A 16,612-nucleotide genomic window follows, 5' to 3' on the forward strand; every position below is an offset into this window, starting at 1 on the left:
CTTTTCAGGAAAGGGTATGGTGGGAACCTACTACGGTGCCTAGAGCCAAAGATAGCTAAAGAGATGTTGAAGGAAGTACACTTTAGTGAGTGCGGAGAACACCAAGGAAAGAAACAGCTATATAGAAGTATCCTGCAAATGGGATATTATTGGCCAAGTATGAAGAAGGATGTAGCAAAATTTGTGAGGAAATGCCATAGGTGTCAAGTGTAAGCAAATCTGATCCACACCCACCCCTAAAGCCTACAAAGTATGGTAACCCAATGGCCATTTCACACTTGGGGGTTGGATTTGGTGGGGCTGATCAATCCTCCCTTGAATAGGAACAATTGGATTTTGGTGGCCACGAAGTACTTTACCAAACGGGTGGAAGCAGTTCCGCTTCGCAAAGCCACTGGGGGAGCCGTGGCAAACTTCATCAAAGAAAACATAATTACAAGGTTCGGAGTACCCCATGGAATCATAAGTGATAATAGCACACCTTTTGTGAATAAGGAAGTCAAGAGAATGTTGGAATATTTACCATCGATTTTCGCTATACTACCCACAATTTAAGTCAACAAACAAGACCCTCATCATGATCATCGGCAAAATGAGCCAAGAGTACAGCGGAAGATGGGTCACACACCTGGCATACGCATTATAGGCCTACCGTAGTTCACCAAAGTCTGCCACAGGATTCTCCCCTTTCTCGTTGGTATATGGAACAGAAGCTATAAGCTTCATAGAATTGATGATACCAACTCTAAGGGTCCTTTAAGCATAGAAAAAGGAAAACAAGAAGCATATATTCCTAGCAGAAAAGTGTAAAGACCTAGAAGGATTAGACAAGAAGAAGGAAGAAGCCCTACAACATAGTCGCAAGTACAGGTAAGGGATGGTGGAAGCCTATGAGAAGACTATGAAGGAAAGGTTGTTTACAGAAGGACAATTAGTATTGAGAACACAGAACATGTTACGAGAGGATTAGTGGGCTCATCCAAGTTCTCACCAAAATGGGAAGGACCTTCCATGATAAGGGAAGCCAATGCAAGTGGGTATTATCACCTGGTGAAAATGAATGGAAGTGATTTGATGGATTCCGTCAATGACAAATGGCTCAAACGTTATTATGCCAAAGTAGAATTATGTAATTTTACCTTTTTTATATTTCCTCCAAATGACTGCCCTTGCAAGGGATATTATGTCTCAAGAAAGTAATTCAATATTTTGTAATGTAAACACTGTCATAAGAAGAGCGAGAAGTAATGAAAATGGCATCATGACAAATGAGGTATTAGTAGAAATACATTGTATTATAAAGCATGTCAAGCATTGTAGCAGAAGTAGCAATAAGTTACAAACCAAAGGCATAAGTCATACTAAACTTAGTACAAATAGTCATAAGTAGTAAGTAGAATAAACATACTATGAGAAATGAAAGAGAAAAAAGAAAAATATAGAATAGTCAAAGAAACCAAATACATAACAAGGAATCATAAGCTGGTAATAAGGGGGTTGTCATGGAAACAATCAGGGGCAGCCACACCAAAGAGAAGACGCTCACGACAAGCCTCCAAGTCTGCTATCTCCTTCTTTAAGCTCTCAATCCTAGCATCAACAACAAGCTAGACCTTCTTCCTAATGAAAACACAAGCAATCTCTCAAAGATGATCCAGAATGAACCTCACTTAAAACTCAACACGGATCAACTCCTAAACTGCAGCCCTCCACTACAGAATATTCTTCACAAAAATTGTGTCCACGAAGTTATGCTAAATGCTATTTAAAACACAGCCTAACAACTTAAGGAAGTGCTCCCTGACAAAACGACCAAGGTTGAACCTTTGCATAAAGTCCTCATGGTCATTTCAAATAGCTTGCCTACAATCTAAACAGTCCTAGGGCACTTAGAATCCATAAAATTCCATATAGGGAGGGCCAGTATCCTAGATACATATTGGCTCAAGATCATTGCTCTCCACCTGCTCAAAGTGAGTAAAGAAGGAGGTGGCCTCTTCCACGGTGTCAACAATAGTGACAAAACAGTCTGGAAAGCAAAAAGAAAAGAAAAATGAGAATGGGAAAGCATAGTTAAAGCGGAAAAGTAAACTTACTTGGTCTAGCAGGGGTAGGCTTTGAAAGAACTCTTGCAAACTCTTGCTTCTCAAAAACCTCGATGCCTGCATGACATGGTGATATGCATGGTAAGGAAAAGAACATACAAAGGGGATAAGAAAAGAAGAAGGGAAGGAAAAGGAAGAAAACCCATACCTGTGGTTGCAACATCAAGCTCTTCCTCGCCAAACGCACCCTCAAAATCGGAAACTCAAGTTTTTACAATGGGCTCATCATCCAGGCCTTCAAGAACCTCATCAGATCCCTCATCAAGAGACAACTCCACATCAAGCATCTTGGTGGCAGAAGAGGGAATGGAAGACAGGGTAACCACCAATGAATGCCCAGCTCCAACCACGTAAGAAAGGCAGTGAATGGGTCACCGAAGGATATGACAGGAGAAGGAGTGGCAAGAGGAGCCTCCTTAGCTCGAGCACCTATGGGGGAAGCACCACCCCTTGGAAAGGTGGAAACCTCAGCAGAAATCCCCTCAATAGCAAGACCATGTCCCTCTGGAACCTTCTCTTCAATAAGGGCTCCTTCCTCAGCAAGAACTGACTCTAGTAGGGGAGTTGGGGCCTTGCTAGAAACATCACCAATAGTAGCAACAGCCAAGGCATTCACAATCACATCAACACTTGTAAAGAATCCCTCCATGGAAATATCAGCAGCTGCAGAAACCTCTTCTCTCTTAGGAGCGTCACCCTTAGTAGAAACTGCTTTAGTGTCAACAATAGACCCAATGGGAGCCTCCTCATTCATGGGAGCACAAACGAAAATAGGCTCAATGTCAATTTGAAAAGGACAAAATGAAGGGAAGAGTGAACAAGATAAAGAAAGAAAAATAAGGAATACCGAAAGAAAAAGAGAGAGAGAGAGAGATATTTACCTCGGCCTTGTCCAATAGAATGGCTCGTGTGGTAAAAGTGTCTTCTTTGAGCTTAGACTGCCAAAAAAGAAAAGGATGCACACACAAGGTTAGCTGCAGGTGAAGACACCAAAGAACTAAGATAAAGATAAAGGGAAATTTAAAGATAACATACTCTCCTTTTAGAATAGATAGATAAAGCCAGGAGAGAAGTCTTCCTTTTTCTGCCACGGGTCCTGTTGGAAGGGGGCATCTGTTGGCTGCCTCGATAGTGGGGGCTTAGGCCTGGCCGTAGCAGACCTCCTGGTAGAATAAGTCCTTGCAGAAGGAGACAAGGTGTTTTGTGGGCACAACAAGGAGTATGCCTCGGCCAAATGGAACGAGGCAGAGAAAAACAAGGAGTCGCCACCTAGTTTTATGGTCTAGGAACCATGAATATAACGCCCTTACGTGGAAGGACTAGTCTTACTACCAGAGTATGGGTTTGAAGTTTAGGTACAATTTTGGAAAGGTGTTAGGCACCCAAAACCACCCGACCCATGGGTTAGCTTCCCTCATTGTGTCCTATATCTTAATCCTATTAAAGGCATATTCAACATTGCATCTACATACACATACTACCATACATCTAAGCATACAACATGGCATTTCATCTCAAACCTAACATACATCTATCATGGCAATAAACCAACCCTAGCACGCATCTATCATGGAAATCAACCAAACCTAGCATACATCTATCATACATAGCATCCATTATATCCAAGGAAAACAGAAAGATTAAAAAAAGAAAAAAGTAAAGAAATTGAAAGCTCAATTAGTGTGAAAACACTAAAGCTTGTTCAGACCCCCAATTTTAAATTACGGCTAAATTGGTTGCATATTCAGATGATCATTTATTTTGCTATGTGATCATTGTAGTCATTTCCATATGACTATTTTGTGTCTGATCAAGTTTCTCATATGTTTCACATCATATTTATTTGATCACACTTTTACTTGTTACGTTATACTTGTCCTTTGATACTTGTTTTACCTTGAAGATCTAACATGTTTTGTGCAAGTGTTTCAAGATACAAGTATTTTGTTCCAACTTCATCACAGGTTTTAGATTTAGGTGTGAGTAAGTTTTGTCATTGTTCCCAAATTCACGTTTAAGTCTAAAGTCTGTTATAAGGTGTTTTGTCACAGAATAGTCAAAGGGGGAAATTGTAAAGTTGTGATTTACAACTATATTTTATGTTGGCTTTATTCTATGACAAAAAGTGTTGTAATTGCATTAATTTTGTTCCTTGTATTTTGTGGGATTTTATTGTATTGGGTTTAGTATTAAGTTGGTGAAGAATCGAGCATGAAATGAAGATTAGTGCAGTTTCGCGACAACTGGCTTGCCAGCCAGCATACTTGCCCCACTTCACCATGAGATGTTGGTCGATACCCCCACATATACAACTGTCTTTTTAATAACCCCCCCCCCCAAATTTTTTTTCGTTCTTCCCTCTTTTTCTTTTTTTTTCTTTTTTTTACTATCATCTATTCTCATTGAAGCAAGTATTAACCTACTTAATCTTGTTTTGATGCAAAAGGTAAGAGGTTCAAGCCAGACATCAGAGTCGTGCACGTAAGAGATCTAAACTTCATGCTTCGATCAAAAATTTTTGTGAACACTAACGAGCAACTCCATGCATCTCACCTTATTCTCGACTACAACCCGGTCTATACGTTGTGGCAGCCTTTTGGGCAAGCCCTACTAGTAGATAGCCCTTTGTTATTGTACATAGACGTGCGACACGCCAACTTTCTTCCTCCCCAGTTAACCATAGGTGAAGCTCGAGATCTTGGCCCCCGATTTACTAGCGCAAAGTCTCTTGTTTCGGTAAGGGACGCCTCGGCGGATCTCGTGTCTCACAGTCGTAAATTCCACGTTTCCATTGAAGAGCCCGAAGCTCCAGTTCAGGCAGCCGAGCCAGTAGCAGTCGAGTCGGTTAATTCCTCGGAGACAAAGGCTAACCAAGGTGAAGAAATGGTGACCAAGCGAACAATGACCATCGATCAGTTTCTGCCTGGCACCCGTCCTACGGCTCAGCCCCAACAGTGTCAAGGCCGAGATCAAACTCCTTCTCCCCCCACTAGCCGTTCCTGAATAAAGCAACGTATTCTCGAGCAGCTATGTAGGGTCTCAAGCGATGCTCCCTCAAGGACCTCCCGGGCATCTGGTGGGATTACGATCCAAGAGCCCACTAGTGATTCTCGGCCACCAGCCCAGGTCGAGACAAATGTAGCATCTTCCTCTCAGCCAGAGGTGGGTTAGCAGACCACCTTCAAGCTTGGCAGCGAGCCCCTCCCCGTGACAGCGAGTGTTAGGACCTGGGACAGGGTGAAGGGGGGAGAGTCGCCAGGAGCTTGGCACAAAATCTTCTCCTTCTTGAGGACGTGCATTTCTTTTCGAGTGGGGCTAACGAATCGTTGGCCAACCAGCTGCAGTGGCATACCATAGCAGTAACACCATTCCATCTTCTCTTTGTTGCATAAAGGTCTTCACACCTTTTTTTCTGTTCACGCCTTTTGTTATTATGTCACCAAGCCACGCAACTATCCTATATTATTGACGAACGACTGAGGGAGGCCGTCGAGGATGCTGAGCGGGAGAAGGTGTTAAAGGATGTGGCTATCGCCACCGCTAAGGACAAGGGCAAAGCTGCTGAGGCCACTGAGAAAAAAGTGTAAGCTGCTAAGAAGGCCTAGTTACTGGCAGAGAAAAAACTAACAGGAATGGAGGTTAAGCTGGGGGGAACAGAGCTCAAATTGGTGGAGGCAGAGAGTTTAAACTTAGCCCAAGTTGATGCCATTGCAGACCTTAAGATGGACCTTGAAGCTTGCGAGGAAAAGTGGTACAATGAGGGCTTCGTAGACGCTAAAAACTCCGTGGAGCCTATTGTCTATCAAGCCCAGCGACATGGGTTAGGGGAGGGGTGGATGGCTGCCCTACAAGCTATGGGGGTTCCTAACGACTCTCCTTTAAGGAATCTCGACCAGGCTCCCTTCTCAGACCCCCTTCATACCGTCTAGAATCCCTCCGAGGCAGGCGATGAAGAAGAGACTCCCAGCATGAGGGAATTGGCGCAAGCGATTGACTCCTACGTGGAGTTAGTTAATCTAGAAGTCACTAGCAACCTTCATGCTACCACCCAATCTACTGAGGACGTCCAAACCCAGCCACCTCCAGCAACCCAACCAGCCGAGGATGCGCTAGAACAGCCCACCGAGGACACAGCCCAACTTCCGCCTACCGACCATACAGTATGATACTTGATGTTTTACTTGCCTTAGACCTTTTATTTTTTTTCTTGTCCGTTCTTTACTTTTTATTCACTCGGTTTGCCTATGGTCATTGGGTTGTGGTGACAAAACAATGGTTTAATTTTTAATTTTGTTTTATTAGTCATCTCAAGACGGTGATTGGACACCTTTTTCATCCATTTTTATAAATGATTGTGGTTGTCAAATTACTCATCATACCTTACTTTCTCATTTATAATGACCAGGTATCCAAATCAAAGTTTACCTCAGGTCGGTAATAAAAGGTTACTCTTTCACTTGAAATGGACAGACTATGTTGGCGACCGAAAGCAGACCGAAGGTGGGTTTCTACACTTAGGAAGAAATGTTAGGTTTGCCCCTCCCCAGCAATTGGAATTAAACCGAGCACTTGATTTTGTTCCTGTTGAAAACAGACTGTTCCCTGGTCGGTGGTTAATGTCGAACCAGGAACATGATTCTATCCTTGGAATGTATTGATTTAAGGTTTTTGCATGCTCGGTGATTAGGATCGAACTAGGAATAGGCTTCCTTCCTTGGAATGATTTAATGTAAGGTTTCCCCCTGCTCGGTGATTAGGTTCGAACCGGGAACAGGTTTCCGTCCTTAGAATGATTTGATGTAAGGTTTCAACCTGCTTGGTGATTAGGATCGAACCAGGAACAAGCTTTCGTCTATAGAATGATTTGATGTAAGGTTTCCACCTACTCGGTGATTAGGATCGAACTGGGAATAGGCTTCTATCCTTAGAATGATTTGATGTAAGGTTTCCACCTACTCGTGATTAGGATCGAACCGAGAATAGGCTTCCATCCTTAGAATGATTTGATGTAAGGTTTCCACCTACTCAGTGATTAGGATCAAATCAGGAACAGGCTTCCATACTTAGAATGATTTGATGTAAGGTTTCCACCTACTCGGTGATAAGGATCGAACCAGGAACATGCTTCCATCCTTAGGATGATTTGATGTAAGGTTTCCACCTGTTCGATGATTAGGATCAAACCGAGAATAGGCTTCCATCCTTAGGATGATTTGATGTAAGGTTTCCACCTACTCGGTGATTAAGATCAAACGAGGAACAAGCTTTTGTCCTTAGAATGGTTTGATGTAAGGTTTCCACCTACTCAGTGATTAGGATCGAACCGAGAACAGTCTTTTGTCCTTAAAGTAAACAGGCTTAGTTCTCTTCAAGTTTGCTGACCAGGGTTAATAAATTAACAATGATAGAACCATAAATACAAACACACCTGTGTAGATAAACATTGCCATCATATTACTTAATATTGTACACATATAATGTCATACTCAACCCTTACTTCTGCGCATTGACAATCAGTGGTAAAACTTTTTCAAATTGTGAGCATTCCATGGCCAGGGAAGTGGTCTTTCATCTATGTCTTCCAAATAGTATGCTTTCGCGCCAGCAACGGCAGTAACTTTATAAGGTCCCTCCCAGGTTGACGCTAATTTTCCTGCATTGACATCCCGTGTGTTCCCTGCAACCTTCCGAAGTACCATTTCACCGGCACTAAACTCCCTCCTCATTACATCCCTGTTGTATCTCTGAGAAAGTCTTTGCTAATATTCTACCAGTCGTATGGTCACTGATTCCCGGCGTTCCTCCAACAAGTTCAACTATCTCATCATCAATTTCAAATTCTTGGTAAGGGTGAACCCTAAAACCCAAGCACTGCACAAATTTATCTCAGCTGGTATGACTGCTTCTGCTCCATATGTTAGAGAAAACGGAGTCTCTCCCATGGATCTTCTCGAACATTAGGCAACTCCTCGGCCCACTTTCCCTTATCACCCTCTAATCTTTTCTTTAACCCATTCACGATGGCTTTGTTGGTGGCCTCCACCTGGCCATTACCCTGTGGGTATGCCAGGGTAAAGTACCTGTTCCTGATGCCGAGGTTGCTACAAAACTCACAGAAAGCCTTGCTATCAAACTGCAACCCGTTATCTGACACTAGAGACTCTGGTACCCCGAACCTTGTTACTATCTTTCTCCATAAAAACTTCTTAACATCCACATCCCGGATGTTTGCCAATGCCTTTGCCTCTGCCCACTTGGTAAGATAGTCCACGGGTACTAAAACGAACATTCGGTTTTCGGTAGCCCGAGGGAATGGCCCAACAATATCTAGCCCCCGCTACATAAAGGGCCACGGGCTACCGATAGGATTTAGGCTCCCTCCCGACTGGTGGATCATCAGGGCATGTTTCTTGCACTACTCGCACTTCTGTGCATATTTGATTGCATCCTTTTGCATTCGCGGCCACCAAAATCCTTGAGTCATTGCTCGGTGGGCTAATGAACGTCCCCCCACGTGACTACCGCACACCCCCTCATGAAGTTCGATTAGGAGTTCTTCAACCTTGCTGGGGTGCAAGCATTGTAAGTAAAGCCCCTCAAAAGACCTTCAGTACAGCTTACGATCAGCTGACAACCAATACCGAGTAGCCGCCCAGTGTATCTTTTCTGCTTCCTTTTCATCAGCTGGCACTCAATCCTCAACAAAAAAGTCGATGATCGGATCCATCCAACACGGTTTGGTTGTTGTTATTAGTGAAACACCTACCCCTACTTTAATACTTGGTTTGGCCACCAACTCCACTTTAATTCATCAGGGTACCTCCTCGATCAATGATGACGCCAATGTGGCCAAAGAGTCAGTGTGCTAAAGCGGTCCCTTGGCCACTTGAACCACTCTCACACTCAAAAAGCGGTCCATGGTCTGCTTTACCAGTCGTAAGTACTCCATCATCCGGGTATCCTTGGCCTCAAAGCTTCCCTACACCTAATTGACCACCAATCGAGAATTTGAGTAGATCTCTACCTACCTAGCGCCTAGGTCTAAAGCAACTCTTAACCCGGCAAGAAAGGCTTCATATTCGGCTTTGTTGTTAGAAACCCTGAAGCCTAGCCTAAAGGAATGCTCTAGTTTTATTCCTTCCAGGCTGATGATTACAATTCTGGCCCCGGCCCTTAAGGCATTGGACGTACCGTCCATAAATACCTTCCACAGGTGGACTTCTATGCGGCAAACCATCTCCATGCCCCTTCTCGGAGAAAACTCTGCAACAAAATCAACGAGAACCTAACCCTTCACCGAGCTTCTAGGTCTATATCTAATGTCAAAAGAGCCCAGCCGAGTTCCCCACTTAACTATTCTGCCTGTGAAATCGGATCTCTTCAACAATGATTGTAGAGGATACTCGACCAATACATAGACGATATGGCCTTGTAAATAATGGGGCAGCTTCCTAGTAGAATGGACTAGTGCCAATACCAACTTCTCCAGAGGCAAATATCTCGTCTCGGCATCGACCAAGGTCTTGCTGACATAGTATATCGGCTGTTGTACACCTTGATCCCTCACTAGCATGGCGCTCACGGCATGCTCAGACACTGAGAGATACATAAATAGGTCCTCATCGGGTTTCGGGGCTATCAGCATAGGTGCCCGCACTAAATATTCCTTCAGGTCCTAGAAAGCCTTTTCACAATCCTCGTTCCACTGGAATCCCTTCCACTTTTTTCAGAAGCTGGTAAAACGGATGGCATCAATCGGCAAACTTGGAGATAAACCGGTTAAGGGGTCCTAACATGCCGGTCAACACTTGGACTTCCTTTGGATTGCTCGGTGGCTTGAGGTGCTTCACGGCTTCAATCTGATCAGGGTTAACTTCTATACCTCGGTTAGTGATCAAATACCCCAGGAACTTGCGAACCCCCACTCCGAAGGCACACATCTCAGCATTAAGGCGTAGCCTGTGTTGCCAAAGCACTTCGAACACCACGTTAAGATCATCAATATGTTGCATCTCCCGTTTGCTTTTAACCACCATATCATCAATGTACACCTCAATCGTACACCCAATCTTATCTCTGAATATTCTCGTTATCATCCGTTAATAAGTGGCTCCAACATTCTTTAGCCCAAACAACATCACAGTATAGTGGTAATTGGCATCAGAGGAAATGAACGTCATTTTCTCCTAATCCTCGACAGCAAAGGCGATCTGATGGTCATCCTGAAAAATGTCCAGAAAGCTCATCCTCAAGTGCCCGTACGTGGCATCTACTAGTTGATCTATCTTCGGCATGGGGAATGGGTCCTTTAGGCATGCTCGGTTTAAGTCAGTAAAATCAACACAAACCCTTCATTTGCCGTTCTTCTTCTTTACCACTACGGTATTTGCTAGCCACTCCAGAAAGAAAATCACATTTATTGCCCCTGCCTCCTTTAACTTATTAACCTTTTGCCTAACGGCTTCGACATGCTCCTTAGCCGATCTCCTCAGCTTTTGCTTCTTAGAAGGGACTAATGGGTCTATGTTAAGCCTATGAACTATGAATTTAGGGTCTACCCCGGGCACCTCATACGGGCTCCAAGCAAACACATCCACATTTTGTACAAGGAACAGCAGCATCCCCACCCTATCCTTGTCCTTCATACTTGCTCTTATCAAGAAACTCTTATCATCGCCCGGCAGTATCCTTACCATTATTATGTCCTCAGTGATGGAAAAATGCATGTGCGCAGCGGAAAAATAACTGATCTACTTCATTCATAAATGTTAACATGCACTATGTAAGTTTCAGAATTAGAGAACAAGAGAATGTACCTTGGAGCGATGAATTTCAAAACCGAAGATCAAAATCACTTGGGAAGACTTTCAGTCTTCACTCCAATTCCACTAACGCCCAAGATGTGTGGTCTCTCAATCAGTTCCAAAGGGAGAATGTCAAAAGTATCTAATACTTACATACACCACTTCACAATGGTGTTCTGACATAAATTCTCTACAGAAAATTCTGTATATTTCTCCCTTTGTGTCTAACCGATTATCTAATTGGGCTGGCCTTTTGGGCCTTTCCAATTGGGCTTAAGTGTGTGGCTTGGAGTGGGACCAAAAGGGACCAACAAGACACTAGTTCCAATGGGCCTTGGGCTTTTTTGTCAACTCTTGACAAGTCCAAAGTTACCATTAACTATATTTAATACCAGTATATAAATATAGTTGCACTCTAGACCTTATCTATAAATTATATTTCAAGACTTTATTGTACATGCAACCCCTTCATAAAATATTCGTAATAACACAAAGTCATGAATGTAGACTGCTACTTTGTAAATTACTACATCTTATCCTTGAGTACCCGGTTTAATCCTTTAAGTTATTTATCATATATCTATGAAATCCAATTTCATAAATATATACTGTAGTAACTATTTACTAAAGTAGTTAGGCCTAACATTCTGAATAACAAACCCATTAAACTTATCTTAAGGGAATATTTTATATCTCCGTTAAGAGACTATGAATTCCATCTTGAGAATATATGTTCCATCAACATTAAATGTGGTTACCCAACATACTGAGGTTTTGACCGTAACTCTAGATCTCACTCCTGATATATCAAAGCAACCTACACCTCATGATCAAGTCCATTATTCTCTCAGGATTAAGAGTTCATGCAAATATAAGTCGTGAGTTTATTATTCATTTGACAGTCATTAGGAGAATAATAAATCTCACACCGATCCAGTTCGATATATTTTAACTCTTAAAACATATCAACTAGAAATCTCTATATCCATGATCAAGACAAATCATCATAGTTGATATGTTATAGTCTTCACAGATGAAATGCCCAATTTTCATCACCGACTACGAACTAAAATTCTGAATTTACAAAGAACTTGTGATTTATATCTTCTATGACTTTTCACATAAATCACATACTATGCATCTCATGGAATATATGATAATGTCTCAATATTCATGTTACCATTATTTTAGATAATAGCAAAACAACTTTATTAAACACAACATTAAGTCATACATAATGTCATACATAATAACATACATAGCATCATACAATAGGATTTAAGGGCACACATCCTAACAATCTCCCACCTGCCCTAAAGACTATTGTGCACTAATCTAACTCCCATCTCCTCCAAATGTGACTCGAAAGTCCTTTGGGGCAAGGCTTTGGTAAAGGGATCCGCTAGATTCTTTGCACCATCAATCTTTGCGACCACCACATCTCCACGAGCAATAATGTCCCGAATGATATGATACTTTCTCTCAATGTGCTTTCCTTTCTTGTGATTCCTTGGATCTTTGGATTGTGCAACCGCTCCACTATTGTCGCTGAACAATGTAATAGGAACTTGCTTAATTCTCATAACACCAAGATCAGAAAGGAATTTCTTGAGCCAAACAACCTCATTTGCTGCCTCATAAGCAACAACATATTTGGCTTCCATGGTAGAGTCAGCAATACAAGATTGCTTAACACTCCTCCAACTTATGGCTCCACCTCCCAAGGTGAAAACACATCCCAACGTGGATTTTCTGAAATCTAGATCCGATTGAAAATCTAAATCTGTATAGCCAATGGGAATCAAATCCTTACAATGGTAAACAAGCAAATAATCTCTCGTTCTCTGTAGATACTTGAGAATATGTTTTACAACTTGCCAATGTTTTGGTCCTGGATTTGATTGATATCGGCTGACCATGCCAACTGAATCACAAATATCTAGTCTAGTACAAAGCATGGCATACATGAGATTTCCCACTGCAGAAGCATAAGGAACTTGTCTCATCATATGTTCTTCCTCTTGAGTCATAGGCCTTTGGTCATCAGACAGAGGAACTCCATGTCTAAAAGGAAGTAAACCTTTCTTGGAGTTTTGCATGCTAAATCGTTCTAGAACCTTATCTATATATCCAGCTTGTGACAAAGCTAACATCCTATTCTTTCGATCTCGCCAAAGCTTGATCCCTAGAATATAGTTAGCTACGCCCAAGTCTTTCATATCAAATTGGCTTTACAACCAAACTTTAACCGATGACATCACTCCTACATCATTTCCAATGAGTAGAATGTCATCAACATAAAGCACTAGGAACATTACTACTTTGTCTTGATGTCTCTTGTACACACATGGTTCATCAAGATTTTGTTCAAAACCAAATGATTTGATTGCCTGATCAAATCTGATGTTCCATGACCTAGATGCTTGTTTAAGTCCATAAATGGACATTTTCAACTTGCATACCATATGCTCTTGGTTCTTTGCCATGAAACCTTCCGGTTGCAACATGTAGATTTCTTCTTCAAGATTGCCATTTAGAAATGCAATCTTGACATCCATTTGCCAAATCTCATAATCATAATGAGCAGCAATGGATAAGAGAATTCTGATAGATTTAAGCATGGCTACTGGCTAAAAGTTTTATCATAGTCTATGCCTTCTTTTTGTGTATACCCTTTCACTACTAGTCTTGCTTTAAAAGTTTCAACCTTCCCATCTATCCCTGTCTTCCTCTTGTAAATCCATTTGCAACCAACAATTTTAATGCCATTAGGCGCCTCTACAAGATCCCAAACTTGATTGGAATACATTGAATCTAATTCAGATTTCATAACTTGGAGTCAATGATGTGCATCTATATCATTTATAGCTTCATCATAAGTGTAGGGATCTGATTCAGCCTCTTTAGAGATAGCTTCATAAGTTTCTCCCAAACTTATGAATCTCACAGGACGCCGAACAATTCTCCCACTACGACGAGACTCTTGTGTACTAGACATCTCATGAGTAGTATCTTGTGGGGTATCCAATACATCCACATCATCCCTAGTTTCATCCATTGGTTGTTTAACTACAGGTTCATTCATTTCAGCCAAGACAACTCTAATTCTAGGAGTAAAATTATTCATATAGTCATTTTCCAAGAATTTGGCATTTGTGCTAACAAACACTTTATTGTCCTTATGACTATAGAATAAACCTCCAACTGTTCCTTTTGGATACCCTACAAAGAAAACCACTTCTATTTTAGACTGTAACTTGTCAGACTTTCCTTTTAACACATGTGCTGGACAACCCCAAATATGGAGATGTCTCATACTAGGCTTATACACATTCCACAACTCTATAGGTGTTTTAGGAACAGACTTCGAAGGTACTAAATTCGAAAGATACATTGCAGTACTTAAGGCTTATCCCCAAAAAGAAATTGGTAGAGTTGAATAACTCATCATGGATCTAACTATATCTAAAAGAGTCTTATTCCTTCTTTCTGCTACACCATTTTGTTGTGGAGTTCCAAGTGCAGTCAACTGGGATATAATCCCATTCTCAGTCAAGTAATCCTTAAAATCCCCAAGAAGGTATTAGCCACCTCGATCAGATTAAATGGCCTTTATGCGTTTACCCAATCGATTCTCAACTTCAGCCCTGAACTCTTTGAACTTGTCAAAAGCTTCGGACTTCTGTTTCATTAGGTACACATAACCAAATCTAGAGTAATCATCAGTGAAGGTGATGAAATACTCATCACCACATCTTGCTTGGATTGACATAGGACCACATACATCTGAATGTACTAGTTCTAACAAATCTTGAGTTCTTCTACCTTTTGCATTAAAAGGTCGTTTGGTCATTTTACCTTCCAAACAAGATTCACAAACTGAAAATTCATTAAAGTCCATGGGCCCTAGGAGTCCATCTTTGATCAGTCTTTGAATTCTATTTGAATTAATATGACCTAAATGCAAGTGCCAAAGATATGCATCACTAGAAGTAGGAAACTTTCTCTTTAATGATTTCATATGAGAGTTATTATCTAATTCAGAATTGTATAATTCATGCTTATCAGGAGTTAAAATATAAAGATCATCCACAAGATTGCCAGAAGAGATAAACATTTTATCCTTCTTTATTACAACATTGTCTTTTAGGATATACCTATGTTTACCTAAATAAGTTGCAGAAATTAAATTCCTACGAACATTAGGTACAAACAAACAGTCTTCCAATATTAAAACCCTAGAACTGAAACATAAATTAAGCACTCTAACAGATACAACTGGAACTCTACTCCCATCCGCTAAGGTAAGAAACAATTCTCCTTCATTCAGCTTTCTAGTCTCCTGAAACCCCTGCAAAGAATTGCAGATATGATTAGTACAACCTGAATCCACACACCAGGAATTCGTGGAATTCTGTACCAAACATATTTCAAGAAGAAAGGAAGTTTTCATGCCCTTGTTCTTGGCAGCCTTAAACTTTGGACAATTTCTCTTCCAATGTCCTTTCTCACCACAATGGAAACACTTTCCTTTGAGCTTCTTTCCTTTATCGGCAACCCCTAAGGCAATTTGCTTACCCTCTTGCTTAGTGAAGTCTTTCTTCTTCTTCTTCTTACCCTTGCCTTTCGAGTTGGGTTGAGAAGTAGAAGCTTCACCCATATTGGCTTCAACACTAGAAGTACCAAGGATGCCTTCCACCGCCACTAACTCATTCATTAATTCAAACAAAGAATAAACCTTTTTGTTTATACTATAATTCAGTCTGAATTCCTTGAATGATTCCGGTAGTGACTGGAGTATCATATCCACTTGGGATTCTCCATCAATGTCAGCACCTAAAACCTCTAATGTATTCAGATTAGAGATCATTGTAAGAAAATGCTCTCTCACTGAAGTACCTTTTCAGCCATTTTGGTATTATAAATTTTCCTCATGGTTTCTTGCCTTGCTGAACAGCCATGCTCACCAAACATCTCCTTCAAACTATGCATAATGTCCAAAGCAAGTTCTGCATCGTGCATTTGATGCTGTAAAACATTTAAGATGGATGCTAGAATACAGCACTTGGCCATTTCATTAGACTTCTGCCAATGATCATATCACTATTTTTCCTCAAGATGAGCATCTAATGAAGGAAAGCTAGGACATGGTTGAGTAAGCACATATTTGTGCTCTTCAGTTGTTAAAACAATGTCCAAATTTCTTTTCCAGTCAACATAGTTGGATCCAGTCAGTTTGTTTTGATTAAGAATAGAAACAAGTGGGCTAAATGATGCCATGTTCAAATCTGAAAATAATAAACATGAATATAATAAGTAAATTGGACATTATCAATTTAGCATATAAGCATATAATATGGAACCTTAATAAAACCATAACATAATATATGCAACAACAACCCAATCCCGTATTCAATATTTCTCAGCATAGAATGAACATTAAAAACTATGATTGATTGAGAACTAGTCTCATTATTAGTGCTATCATGATAACTCTTATCAAACACTAATAATATGCCATTCTACATTTAGCCTCTAAGTAATATTAGTAAGAACTCAGCATAGAGGATACTATAATACTTAGTCTAGTGTATACCATTGTTTAGAATCATGTGTAGCCACATATCATCCCTTTAACAGGCTTATTTTGTAGTACCATGATACAAACACCCTTTGCATGGAATGCAAAACTCGAAGCGAAGA

The sequence above is a fragment of the Castanea sativa genome, chromosome 5 (assembly GCF_040712315.1).
Source record: "Castanea sativa cultivar Marrone di Chiusa Pesio chromosome 5, ASM4071231v1".
Lineage (NCBI taxonomy): Eukaryota > Viridiplantae > Streptophyta > Magnoliopsida > Fagales > Fagaceae > Castanea > Castanea sativa.